General features: G+C 33.8%; 3 protein-coding genes across 17 annotated transcripts in view; 1 reads left to right on the forward strand and 2 right to left on the reverse strand.

Moving 5' to 3' along the window:
• LOC118739585 (2-(3-amino-3-carboxypropyl)histidine synthase subunit 1-like) overlaps positions 1-14,509 on the reverse strand; it is a 180,935-nt gene that overhangs the window by 146,601 nt on the left and 19,825 nt on the right. The window lies entirely within an intron of this gene.
• Positions 1-14,509, reverse strand: part of LOC118739589 (F-box only protein 32-like) — a 159,046-nt gene that overhangs the window by 114,016 nt on the left and 30,521 nt on the right. The window lies entirely within an intron of this gene.
• LOC118739578 (F-box/LRR-repeat protein 16-like) overlaps positions 1-14,509 on the forward strand; it is a gene marked incomplete at its 3' end in the record, with an annotated part of 46,032 nt that overhangs the window by 22,301 nt on the left and 9,222 nt on the right.

Raw genomic sequence — 14,509 nt, forward strand, 5'->3', positions numbered from 1 at the left:
TGCTTGGCACTTCAATAGCAAACTATTTACAGTGTAATAAGTGCCAGTTTTCCAAATTTTCATTTACTGAATAAGAACTTTCTATTAGTAAATCACCATGAGATTTTTTAGGGTAGGGTGGGCTAAACTCGGCGAGAGTCCTTCATGGGACTAATTTAGACTCAGCAAATAACCGAGTTAAATTCTGTATAATATTTATTACTCTGCGGTCATTCAAATCATTGAAGGAATAACGGCAAATGGTTTTGGGTCTTCGTCTTGCTGATGCCAGTCAGTGACAGAGAAGGAGGATGGGTTTCGCAAGGATGCCGCAGGATGGCTATGTGTCCTCCAATCAGGAAATGTTCGGTAACAACTTCAAGTTAAGTTCTAATATAGATTGATCATCTTTCATTGGCCGTGTCTTATCAACATATTTGCCTAAAGGGGATACGTGTCATGAAATTTGTCCATTTTTAAGCGAAAATATTAGACGCCACACCCAAATTTTTACGATAGTCCTTGTGCAGGAGTATTAAGCCGTTGTAGCTTTTCCGACATTTCAACGATGCTAAATCTTAAATTAAATTTCCTATCCAGTCTTTCAAAATTGTATACCATTTAAGATCAAGCATCCCAGAGATAGACAACAGTGTTTCCTGGTAAATACCACTAATTCAGATTTTGTGGAATTTATTCCCATACCGCGACTGCTGCTTCAGCAGGAGAGTCTATTTAGCAGTAAGATTAGTCGGTGTTACTAGCCCCAATGGCTATGTAGGTTTTCACTCTATCGCCGTTTCTCGTAATATAATACTCATGCATATGCTTCCTTTTACTTCTTACTCTGTTCCATAGTAGATGCGATACCACTTCCTTTGGAATTTAGATTTTTTTTTACAGAAGAGTCAGGGAGACTCCTCCTCAGCATTTACAGCCGGTAGCCTTGGACTCACTATTGCCCTTTTCTGGGTATTCAATATGCGCACCATTAACGGCCTGAAATCGTTGGGTTTGATGTTCAAAGATTTACACGGCAAAGGCTTATAGTCGCTCTATACATTGCTTTTAAAGTTAGAATAATTAGGTCAAATGTTTTCTGAAGGTCGACAAGTAGGAGACCATCGAGCCCAGGCTACTATCAGAAATATGGCTAAGGGGAATTACCCGTATTGGGCAAAAAACTGTAGGTTATTCACTACTTTGACTAGGGAACATTCAGGACTCCTCCATTCTGTTTGGTTTTAGTTTTTTCGCGATAATAGAAAACTAATGGTTTTCCAACCCAAAAAAAATAAAGGTTCATGGCCCAGTAACTTGAAGATAACAATAAAGAGATTCCAGGATCATTATAATTTTTCGAGGTGTATTCCAAACTTTAATTTTGACTGATATTCCCATACCGACGATGATCCTATATTCCACATTTTTCGGCATAAGTGTTGCCGACCAAATTTACAGAACTTTTTCAGCGTACATAAGTTCTTAATACTCTTAATAACCTTAACTATTATAGTTTGAAAGTGTACAGAATGTTTCCGTGTTGGGCGGCCAACTGAATAAAGTTGTAAGGAATGGGAAAAAATAATTTGAAGAAAATCGTGAAATTCCACAAACTTCTACCTTACCAACGTGACTGCCGCAGGGCTTTGACCTCTTACGATTCGAAGTATGAAAGTAAAATACTCATGCTTACACATATACAGGTGCCTATAAATAGGCTTATATTTGCAAGTACTTCATGTGCCTACCGCATTCTGAAGTACATAATTACTTAGTTATTGTTTTGTCTGAGCTACCGCTACATACTTGAGTATGTACCATCAACTTGAAATATTTCGCTGCGGACAAGCAATTATACAAGTATGTATATGTAGGTGTGATACTTATACCCATTGTATTAAGTTACCCAGAAAACAATCTTAAAAGTACAATAAAAAATATGTTATTAATGATAAAATCAAATCGCTTAGTTCCATCGTACAGGGTGTGGCTGCAAAGTGAGCTCTATGAGAGGTCTATGATAAGGGATTGAACCCGTATCGGTGTCTAAATACTTATGGGACTTACATACATGTCAGTCATTCATATCGTCTGTCAAACGACGTCGCGACTGCAGCATCTTTCAAGCTGCGATTTATACTGTAGAGGTGGCAGGTATTATTCTTCTATTCTACCAATAAAAACCCAGCACCTACTTACTTTGAGTACAATAGGTAGAGTGCCATCCGGACTGGGCGATTTAAAGCTGTAAAAAGATTCATTTCATACCATTTCTAAGTTGAATGTAACTACATATATATCTCCTGATTTCTAAGAAAATGAATCTCTAAAAGATCAAAAATAGTCTCAGGGTTTGTCTCCGTGAAGTATGCATCAGGCCTAAAGAGTGGAGTATGACGATTTTTATTTATAGAGCATTGCCAAATCATTTTATTTTTTTTATTTTTTTGGATCAAGAATTTTCGTTAAATATGGAGTTTTACTTTTTCGGTCAAATTAAATCGTTATTTTTATATTTTTATACTTTCGATAATTTTTGACCATTATAAATCGTTTATGATCTGAAAAAATTAAATCTGAAATTATAATATGATCGAAAAAATAAACATCAAAAATAACCATAAAAATTTGAGTGAAAAAATAAAAATCCAAAAATAACGATTATTCTTGACCGAAAAAATAAAAGTTATAAAATAAGTTTTAAATTTGATCGGCAAAATGTAAATCTAAATTTAACTGTTAGATTTTGATTTTTATTATAAAGATCATAACCATTACGGTACCTGATCAATACATTTGAATGAAGCCCTTTTAAAAAACGAATAAGCTTCTTGTAATCCCTTTGAGTGCAACGGACAGTTCTCAGTCCATCTCAACACTTTTTCTGAAGGTTTGGTTTAAACGTTTGCACGACTCACTCTTCAACTGTATGTTCAGGAAAATCAGATTTTCGAGTAATAGCATCGCACACCGGAGTGATATGCGAAATACGCCGAGATAACAACAACTTTCTTCTAACCATCCTTGCGCCTGAAGCTCAGCCGAGCAGCAACTTAGTCCTAGTAAATAATTGCATAAGTTTGGTCACTGTAAAGTGGGAGAATGCTACCGGAGGATTGCTGGTAATTTACCGCCTGCTTGAGACCTGCGCCATCAGTGATCATTGTTGTCTGACAACTGCTGCCCGGCTCTGAAGAAAAGTCAAGAGGCAAAACCACTTGCCTCTACTCGAGGATGCGATCTGTCATGTAAACGCTGGATAATTATGTGCTGGTTGGGCCCTCCACAATCCATGATCCATCCTGCCTCAAGTGAGGGTAGAGTTCCAATTGCGGGGGTACCACGTGTAGTATAATCCTGTAGTGTATCCATCACATAGTATGGCAGTTTAACGCAACTGTCCGGCTGTAGTTTAGCCTTGCTGACGTTGTATCGGAGGGTGTTCTTCCCAACATCATCCTAATACACGAACCGATAGAATTTAGTCGCCTTTTACAATAAGCATGCCTTACTGTCGGAAGAGCTGAAAAAGCGGACTTATCTTACGTCATCTATCAACTGCTTACTGGGTATTTATATGAATTCAATTTATGTATGTATGTATGTATAATCGGGAATATTCCAACCTCGCGTTCATATAATTGCTTATGGTTTTATTAGTGTGTGTGTACGCGCCGCTCTATAGCATGTTGACGCATAATTTAATGGGTCAACATGTTTGGCGGCCTATCATGCGCTGCTTTGGCCGCGAGGTCTTGCGGCCGACCGCCAAATGCTTAGCTTCACGTCATTAACAAACACAAACAAGATCTCATATATGTATACATTTAGTGTACACATACATACATACATATTATGTGCATAGTCGGACAAATTAACAATAAGGTGGTCTTATAGGAGTCCTTTCTTTTGAGCTTTTTGTTTGAAATCGCCAGAATTTAAGGGTACTCTAATACTTGCAAAAGAAAAAAACTGAGTGTAAAAGCCCTGCCATAGATGTTTATGTTGAAGCAATCTTAAATTGCCTACTGGGTGTGCACACTTAAACAAATACATATGTACATTAGAGTGGTCCAAAAAAAATTTCCAATATAGGGTTTGGAGCACCTTCCAAAATTTGTTCTCTTGCCGATAGAGGTGCTGGTACCAAACTTTACGTTTTTAAGTATGAATTTAAGGGATGCTCATGATACTCATATTTTACTCTAGAAGTATTGTGTACATACATATATTAAACAAACAATAGGATAAGCAACCTAAGAACATTTCCAATTTAAGTTATCTAAAAAATATCGCGAGATCCAGTTGTCATGGCGACAGTAACTTTTTATAAAAATCCCAATTTTTTTTGCAGTTTCATAGCGATCCAGTAGCGAATTTCGAGGTGATTGAGCACCCTGTATTGGTTACAGTACAAAATTGAAAGTTAATGTAGACATTACGGATATCAAAAGGAAAAAACTAAGGGGGTGCCTCGTTTTATAGGATAAAATTTTTTTCCCCCATAAAAAAAATTGGACCACTCTAATGTACATAGATACATATATATAAAAATATATCTATCTTTGTTAGTTTACAATAATAGCCGGTCGAAAACAACTAACTTGTAAATGTGGGTATATCGACCGCTGTACCCAAGTATATTTATGTAAGTTTAGACTCATATTTACTAGTACTATGTGTACATAGATATTGCAATGCGATTACATACAGGCAAGTATATTGCTGCATTTCAGAGTAATACGCATTAAAATGTTCCTACAAAAACAATCACCATATTACCGGAAACCACCGTTCACTGTTACCCACAATCACTGCAAAAATAATAATAGAAACGAAGAAGCCAACAAAAAAGCATCACCGTTTTACCATGAAAGTGTCGGAAACTGTTATAGAAAAAGGCAGTGGCACCACATCAAAGTGTTGCAACAACATACACACACGAAGGACAGCATTTCCGTGCTTTACAATTGCTTACTAACACAGCTTTTTCACTGTGTTGTTGCTTGCTCTTTTAACACACATTCGACAAATGCAAATTTTCTTCTCGGTATTAGTTTTTCCAAGAAATATTTACTTGAGGTATTTAATGATTTTTAAACAGTCCATTATATACCAAATATGTGTGAATATCTGTCTGTTTGTTCAGAGTCAAACTGGTTACGAGTATGTGGTTCATTGGTTCTTGGAAAGAGCAATTATGAAATTCAATATACTCAGAGTGCCCCCGTTTCTCCTTCAGAAATAACCTCTGATGATTTCAAAGACTGGAGCATTCGCACTCATTCGAACGACATGGCAAAATCAAAAAGATTTCGCAGAATCTTTCTCATCACATGGATTATGACAGACTTTGGTTGTATTGGCATTCTCTTCAGTCGAGCAGTGGGCGCAATTGGGTGAAACGTTAACGAAATTCGCTTTGATTGGGATTCGGGCGAGATGCTTGTTGACGAAAGTGAACGATAGTACTAAGCGATGAATTAGATCTTCTGCCACATAGCAACTGAAACAGACATGGCAAGGTCCTATTCTTCTCCTACCTTTCTCCGTCCCTCGCATTCGAATTTCTTGGATAACGGTGATGGCAGTCTTAGTCTTCACAATGACATCAACAAGTAGCACAGAGGCACCTTTCTTAAAACGTTTGCCGACATTGGCCTCATCTGAAGTGCGACGACAACTGACAAACTATGCTGCGGTTCAAAGCTTAATAAATACTCGTACAATGCATTACATAATTCTTATGTAAATACGAGTATGTTAACTAAATACAAAAGTATGATATTACGTGTGTTTGTTAGTTGCCATATGACAGTTGCAGGCAAAAGGCACAATCAAGCAATTTGTCAAACAACTACTCGGTGTGCAATAGCTCATACACATCCTGATAAATGAAGGACAACTACATACATATATTGCTTTTATGCTTGAATTTATACAAAACAGCCATTTTCCGACCATTTGTTGGCAATGTATGAAATGTCATACTAACATGCATTCAAATACACATATTAGGGTGGAGCGAAAAAAAATCAGTCCTTCGATTGCGGAAAAGATGCGTAACACACACAATCAAATTGAATCGTGTTAAACTGTTTTCCGATCGGATTATATTTAAGGTCGCTTCATGATCCTTAAACATTCGAAAATTCTATAAAGCTATGGTTGATCTATACTGTTTAAAAGATTTTCTAGAAAGATTTTGGGTACGCAGCATTGTAGGCCGCTTAATTTTAGTATAACAAAGTTAAGTTAAAAGTTGCTAAAAAAGTTTCGAACATACTTTGAACGGAGGAAAATGTGTGACACCGTCAAAAAAGAACTCAATTTCTACCCCATTAAATACAAATTTACTCATCAAAAAATTACACATTTTAGTCGGCGATGCATTTTTCCCTTGGAAGCTTAAAAATAAATTAATAAACAGAAAAGTTACAGTGAATTTATTGCAAAGTTTTTTCTATCAAATGGTGACCGACCCGGTCTAATGTGCATACATGCATATGTAGCATTATGTCAAATATTCTTTCAGTTAGATTACACTGGTCTACAAGGGTTTTGCGAATAAGACGGGACCTGGTGTTTCCGAACGGATTTTTCGTGCTGAACACGAATCTGGGGTCCAAAACTTCCCATCACGTCACGTTTTCGAGAAAAAAGGGGTTGAAACCCCTAAAAACAGCGTTTTTGGCCATTTTTGAAAAATTGTAGAGCTGAACCCTGACGTGGTACAAATTTTGCATATATCAGAAATTAAAGGCTAAACCGTGCCCTTTCGAATGAGCCCTATGCCGTACTGGATCTACCATTTATCACGAAAAAGTTAAAATAACACGTACCTACGTAACGTATAAGTAACCTTCTCATAGCGACTGAATAAATCTTATACGGTGTTCACATTAGGCGATTTTCCAGGCAATTTTAGAGTCATTGGAAGCGATTAGTTAAAAAGCCGTTCACACCAGGCGATTGTTGCTTTCAATTAAAATTAGCCCGTAAAATCGCCTCATGCGAACAGCGTAATACGCCATGCCATATATTGCCATTTACATGCTTCTCCTAAATAAAAATTTGCTGGCTGCAAAAGATTTAATCGTTTCTATGCTATTTAAAATGCAAATCTCATTTTAGTAATAAAATTAACCTTTGCGAAGAAAAATATTTCATTTATGTAAATCAAATAAATTAACTTCATTCCAGCTTTAAAGACAACACAAGGAGAAAAAAATTTCAAGCAACAAAAATGACAGCAACCAAAAATAAAATCGATTTTCCGCTTAAAATGTGTGCAGCATAGCAAATGAGTTGCGGGTACATTGGAAAATCTCGCGATTTCTCTATGTATGTATGTATGTATGTATGTACATATATGTATATTTGGTTGCTCAAGCCTCTTTGCAGCTGATGTTTACCAACCTTCCATCACTATCACTTTTATATACATATACTATATTTCACACAAAATACATAGCTGTAACAAAAACCGCCAAGCAGAAACAAAATTAAGAGCACCGGATAAGCTTATGTAACATGAAGTGAAAGAGTTCGGAAGTAGGCAGCGTAGGAGTTAGCAAAATTGAGCAAACCATCACAAAATGTAAATGAGTTCATAAGCCATAGCATTGAATGTATTAGAAGCAGGAAAAAAAAAAACAAAAAGATGTGATTCGCATTTTTTCAAAGGATAGGCAACAACAAAGTTATAAAATAGCGAGCAAATAGTAATAAAACTTCAACCAAGCAATAGTCAGCGAAATTCCAAATTCAAAATGAAATTGCCAAATGTCAGGCAAGATGACGAAACCATTTTTTTTTTCCTTCAAACATTGCAACTACAACTACGATTTGTTTTCACTCCACATACATGTAAATACCTATGTACATTTATACTTTATTCCTACTCAATTTTGTGTTAGCCCGATTTTCCATAACTTGTTTATTTGTGAATTTGAAATGTGCACATGATGACATCAAGGATTTCTAACGTATCACTAATACTTTGACATCTCCATTTTTCTGCTGCTGTGAGTTATTGATTTCGTTTTTGTGCCATGGTTTTGATGTAGCCCTGACGAATTTTTCGTGTAATCTAGATTTTAGTTGACATATTTTTAGTTGCACATTTCCGGCGATTTGCTTTAGTTATACACTACTAAATATTTAAGTAAGTGAGTTTGAATAATACTAAACTTCGTCAATGTAACATATATTGAAGGGTATTATTTTAAATAGATTGACTGTGGATAAAGATATTAGGCTTTTGATAGCTTCACCTTTTTAAATTAGGTCCGTTTCCATGTAGCAAAAAATAAAAATAAACTGCGTTCATTCATAATACCGTGCGACAAAAATCAAAAAATATCAAACCACATGGAGCGATCAGTATACTCACGAGACTAGTGAAATTGCGTTTTTATTGATTATTGGTTATTGAAAGCATGCGCACTGTTTTCTTTCAAAATTAAATTTAAAAAAATTATAACAAGTTATGGTTCCCTTAAAAAGTCCCGGCCCGGTTTATGGAAATTTTTATACAGAGCAAGTTATAATTTTTTAGTTTTTATTTTCAAAGTTGTTGTACACACTCAAAACCAGGCTCAGTTGAAGGACCCATCCTTCTGAGATAACAAGATTATTTTTATATATTTTACATAGCATTCTGCTACGATGTATAAGGATCTATATGGCATAATTTCTCAAATTCAGATATACATATTTTGCAAATAAAAATTAAAAGAAATTTTCATGAACTTTTTTTAATGGCTTCCTACACAAATAATGATTTTCCTTAAGATATATATGCAATTTATGCATATGCTTCCGACTTATGCGATGTGTAGGTCGAAAATAGTAAAAATCTATTAACTGCGACTTTCCAAATCGTTTGCCGATCTTTAAAACGAAGCCATTGTAATATAAAACCAGGCTCTAAAAGCCGCATGGACCAATAAAAGGTAACAAACGCTGTGGGTAATATAGCGCAAAATAAAATTCGCATACACCTTCGGAATGTGTTGCCGACCCCTAAAAATGGGCCTATTAAAAAAATTCTTTACACATCAAATTAGTCACGGTATGAACTTGCATGGTAGGGTTACTCCACCTTCTTCATGTTCTGTAGCTTGTAAAAAATTGTTTGAATACGCACTTGCAATAAATTCAAAATAAAACTTCTTCTCTTGCAAAAAAAAAGTGGAACAAACGTTGTTAAGGCATAGATATTCCGGCAAAAGTCACAATACTTTGGTCCTAAAACTGTCACGCTCATTTCTTTGGCTTTAAGCGAAAATTTTTTCAAACAAACATTTTTAATGGAATCAGCAATGAAATTTAAATTTTTGCAAAAACACGTTTTCAACACCTTGCCAAATATACATGCATAGATGTTTTTGCAGCAAAGTTAATTACAGTGACTAAAACAAGTGACTCCGTGTTTATTTTTTTTTTTAATATTTACTATGTTTTATAAGTTAAATTTGAAAAATTAAAAAATTTAATTAAATTAAAAAAATTAGATATCAGATTAAAGAATTTTTTTTCTGTTTTCATATTGAAATTTTACCAAATACAAATTATTATTTATTTTTTTTGCTTTTCAGTTCATTTGTATTATATTTTTTTAAACTTGGTTCACTTTCTTGGTAAAAAGCTTTAGGTCAATCAAAGGTACAGTATTTTTTTTATGAAAGTAAAATTGAATGTTTAGCGCAAATAATGCTTTTTGAATTCTTTTCCTAGGTATATGAGAAGTTGGAAAAAGATTCGATTTATTAAAATATATAATTTTTTTTTTAACAAGAATCGAAATTTTACAAACTGACCACTTTATTTTTTTGCCCAATAAGTTCTCTAACTGCTGACAAAAAAATTATAAGATTCGAATGAATGCTTGCTGAAATAGTTCAAAAAGTGTAAAAGCCTGCATAAAAATTTGCTTGCAAATAACTCGTCAAAAAATAAAATTATCGCAAAATCTTTCAAAATCGGCCAATGAAATATAAAAAAACTAAAAGTCAACTTTGGGTGACCCATTTGAGAAAACTTGACTCTAATTTAATCGAAACTTAATAAATATAAAATAAAATATTTTAAAAAATTTGGCAAATAAATTTTTGAAAGATTATTAAATGAACGCACGAAAGCACGATTAATTATATTATTATACTGTATGAAACCACCTCTGCTAGAAATAACACAATTTATGTGTTTTAAATTTAGTATGCGTACTAAAATATCTAAGACATGGTAAAAATAGCACACAAACGGAAAGTTTTAAATACGCAGAGATACAAAATCATCAGATATAAAGCATGTTTTTATGAATAACAAAAATTAAGTGAAATGAAAATGAAATGAATTTTTAGCTGATCGCACAGAAATAACATACATACGTATTACTAACTGCATACATATGTATGTATATATGTAAATGTTTTATTTTGCGGTGACTCAAGCGAAAATATGTCAACATGTATGCGCATTTTGGCTCTTCATTAAATTGTATGCTTGCTTATACATACATAGTTATGTAGCTGAGTGTGTGATTTTGTTTGTGAAATAAATAGCGGCTGCTAATTCGTTTTGTTGTTGTTTTTTTGCCCCCTCTTATTGTGCTGCGCTGAATTTAGTGTGTTCGTACGCTTGCCACAATTTATTGTCATATTTGTGACAGCTAAAAGCAAAAAATTTAATAAAAAATAACACACAATTTAATCAAAAAGTGAGAGCGCCAAAAACAAAAAGAACAACAAAACACAATGGGAAATTTTAAATTAAATTTGGTGGCGGACATTTTCCAATTTTACCACAGCACAGGTAGACAAATTGTAACAAAAAAGAGAAATAAGCGAGTGTAAATTTTGTGGACTCAGGTGCACGCTTTGCCATCGACGGTTTTCGCGCGCTTTAAAATTGAAAGAATTTTATTTTTATTTTTTATTTTTTTTGGTTGCGCAAGGCTTGGAAAAACGGAATGATTGGCTTAAAAAAACTATTAAATTAAAAAAAGATAAATTTTAAGTTCTTTTCCATTTTGCACTTTCAGCAATTACTTAATTATTCTTATTCCTTTATATACATATTAATTACATATTAAAGAATAAATAAAATAAGTTCTTTTAAAGGTATGCGCCTTTAAAACTGTTGAAAATTGGCAAATACCCGGGTGCCTTGCTGAGCCTTAAAATATCCAAAACTCTTAGCTAATATTGTTTTGAAGGTATTTAGAAGGATGGCAAAGTATCGACTTTCTTCTGGCAATTAAATTTATAACCTAAGTCTAGGCTAAATATTGCACCCTTACTTCAAAGGTGTTTTAATTTAATATTTTCCGGTTTTGATATTGTTCCAGAAATACTATTAAAAGCTGAAATAATTTTTTTTTTTTTTGTAATTTGTCGAAAAAAAACTTTCAAAACAATTGTGCTATAACTTTGTTCACATAACAGTTGTTTGTAACAGGCAAACCGAATCGAGATAGATATAGACAGATGTATACATAAATGATCAGAATGAAAAGGGAAATCGTTTAAGCGGTGAATGTCTGTCCGTCCGTCTGTCCCTCCGTCTGTGCGCACGATAACTCGAGTAAAAATTGTGATATCTTAACGAAATTCGGTACGTGCAACTCCTTTGGGCGTAGGGCGGATGGTATTGAAAATGGGCAAAATCGGACAATAACCACGCCTACCTCCCATATAACGGTAATTTTCAGAAATACGAAAACTGCGATATTTTATTTAGTAACTACTGAAGATTATTCACTCAAAATTGACAATTTACAATAATTTTTAGACGAAAAATAAGAATATTATAAATGTTTGGAAAATGGGCGTAGCCACGCCCACTTATGGTTACATGTGTATATCTTGGTAACCGCTGCACCAATTTCTTCCAAACTTGGCACAGTTGTTGGCCTTCGCACAACATACTAAATGGTCGAAAATTTTTAAAATCGGACTATAACCACGCCCACATCCCATATAACGGTAATTTAGAGAAAAACGAAATCTTCGATAAAGCAGTAAATATTAAAGCTAATTTATTCAGAATTTCTCTTTCTTTTAAGTTCTTCAAATTTCACACCACTTTAAAATTTGGGCTGGGTGCAAATCTCATTTATACTATTCCGAAATAGAATATTTTTGACACAGTTGTGGAGTCGTTCTTCATAATTTAAAGAATAATCTTGAAAAATTGAAATATTTGTTTGTTGATACCAATTTGAGGAAGTCAGCTGCCTACCAAAGCGTTTGGAATGACCGCTTTGGAAATTTTTGCTTGCTGGAATATTCCTATATATAAGCGCAAACAAAAGCTGAAAAAAAGTGGCCTAAATACAAATAAGGGCAATGTGGGCAGATCGAATTAAATGAAAACAATAACGTCATAAGCAAAACGGACGTGGAAATAAAGAAATGGAAATTGCGATTGCCTGAAAGGGCAAATACTAAAATCGAATATGGCGTAATGAAGAAAACAAAATAAAATTGTTAAAAACACTGACGTAAATGTGTGCTATGAATGCATAATAAGTTCAGTAGGCGATGCAAAAGACAATGTATCGAAAAAGCCTTAAGAATGAATGAGTGCAAAAAGCGTACGCTGCCAGTTGCATTATGAAAAGTCAAACAATTGAAATGAAATGCAAACGAAGCAAGGAAAAAATGGGAAAAACTAAAAACCAACAAAGCGGAAGAGAGCGCTACCGAATATTGAATGAAAATGCAAATAATGCAAATTAAATGGCAACATAGGCAATGCAGGCAGCAGCGTTTGCCGCAGTACAGAAATGAAAGAAGGGCTATAAAAATTGGAGTGAGAGGAATTTTGAGATGGAGATTAATAAATTAAATCTAAAAGCTATTTATTTTGGGCTTGGCTTAACGACAGCTGTGTTATTTTGGACAACTCTACATTCATAAAGTAAGTAAAAATATAGTTTATTCCCACGAATAATCGCTTCTTGCACTTTTAGTGTGTCAGCAGAGTTTTGACAGCAAATTTTTAAATAACTTCAAATCCTATTCAAGTTTTTTGTATAACCTTTTCTTGTTTCTTTCACTTGTCGAAGGTCACAGTGATTCAAGTAACAGTAGACGTTGGATTAAATATGAGAAATAATTCGTTTCCTAATATGAGCTCAAAGAGCCCCCAGTCGAGACGCAAAGCAGAATAGTACAGCGAAATCTAGCGACAACCACCGACAAATTTTAAGGAAAATTATTTCATTTTATTTCGGTAATCACGCTGAGCTTGGAAAAGGTTTAACCCAAAAGTGCTCGCCCATCCAATCTTTCCCCAAATTCTCATTCTTCTATGGAAAGATTCGAAAGATTCTCTATAATCCTTAATTTTTCGTAGGATAACTTTTCTGACTAAATTAAAAATCATCCTACAGTAATCTTTGTCTATCCATCACAAATAATATTCAATCAAATTTAGTGCAAAAGTAATTTGTCTGAGCTTAAAAATTTGTGAAAACCCGGAAAAAGCCTTGTTTATTGCTAGTTTTTGTCATGAGTCACCATACTTTTTATTCTGACTGTAGTGGTTATTATGCTCGTTTTAAAGCAAAGTAGTATTTAGCCGGTTTTTGTATCCTATGCATGTCAGAAGAAATGGCCGTTAGTACTTTAAAAAATGAGAAACGAAAATGTTTTCAAGATGATATTTGTTCAACAACTTGGTTTGTTTGCAAAAAATCGCAAAAAGTAAGAAAATAATATATCCCAATTAAGACTCGAAATTAGAAACTTTTCTAAATAAAGATCTTTATGGCGGAAAAAATCAAATCAGCGACTATCTTCCCTCTGAAGATTTTCAGAAATTTTGAACAAATTTTTTAAAGGAAATCTTGTTTTTTTTTTTACTTTTCCTCCTTATTAAGAACTTTTGCATGCAAGTATACTATTCGGCTATATTTATTAAATTTAAAACGACTCTGTACAAAAGGAATCTAAAAACTATATACGTAAATATATTTCAGATTTTTAAATGCTTTTTTTGTACATCAGTATGAGTATTACTCATTGAGTAAACATACCCTTAGACGTAGAATGTCGAAAATGTTAAACAAATATGGAAATTCTCTTCATTTCATTCAAATATTTTCTACGTAGTTGCATACATATTTACATTACCTAATATTTTCTATTCAAGATAGTTATCAGCAATGTTGTACCACACGTTTACTTCCTTTTGTAAATTTTTCACCGACTCCCTCTAACGAAATATTTTCTATACATTTATTTAGTTGTTTTGTATAATCCACACAGTCAAATAGAGCTTTTGTTAAATTCCCAACCAGGTTTTCTGCTATCTTTTTGTTAAAATTCACATCATTAAAAAAACATTTCCTGCTATTGTTTTGTGTTGGAACTTTTCTTGCGATAAGGTCAGTCGACTCAACTGAAACACGTTGGCTGTGTAATTGTTTTGGGAATTAGTTGTACATTTGTATGTACAAATTTTCCATTATCCTTGCCACTGTTAGTTGTAATTTTCCATTTACTTTTACAATAGA

The sequence above is a fragment of the Rhagoletis pomonella genome, unplaced genomic scaffold (assembly GCF_013731165.1).
Source record: "Rhagoletis pomonella isolate Grant_MI unplaced genomic scaffold, Rhpom_1.0 Rhpom_scaffold_00005, whole genome shotgun sequence".
In the NCBI taxonomy this organism is placed as follows: Eukaryota; Metazoa; Arthropoda; class Insecta; order Diptera; family Tephritidae; genus Rhagoletis; species Rhagoletis pomonella.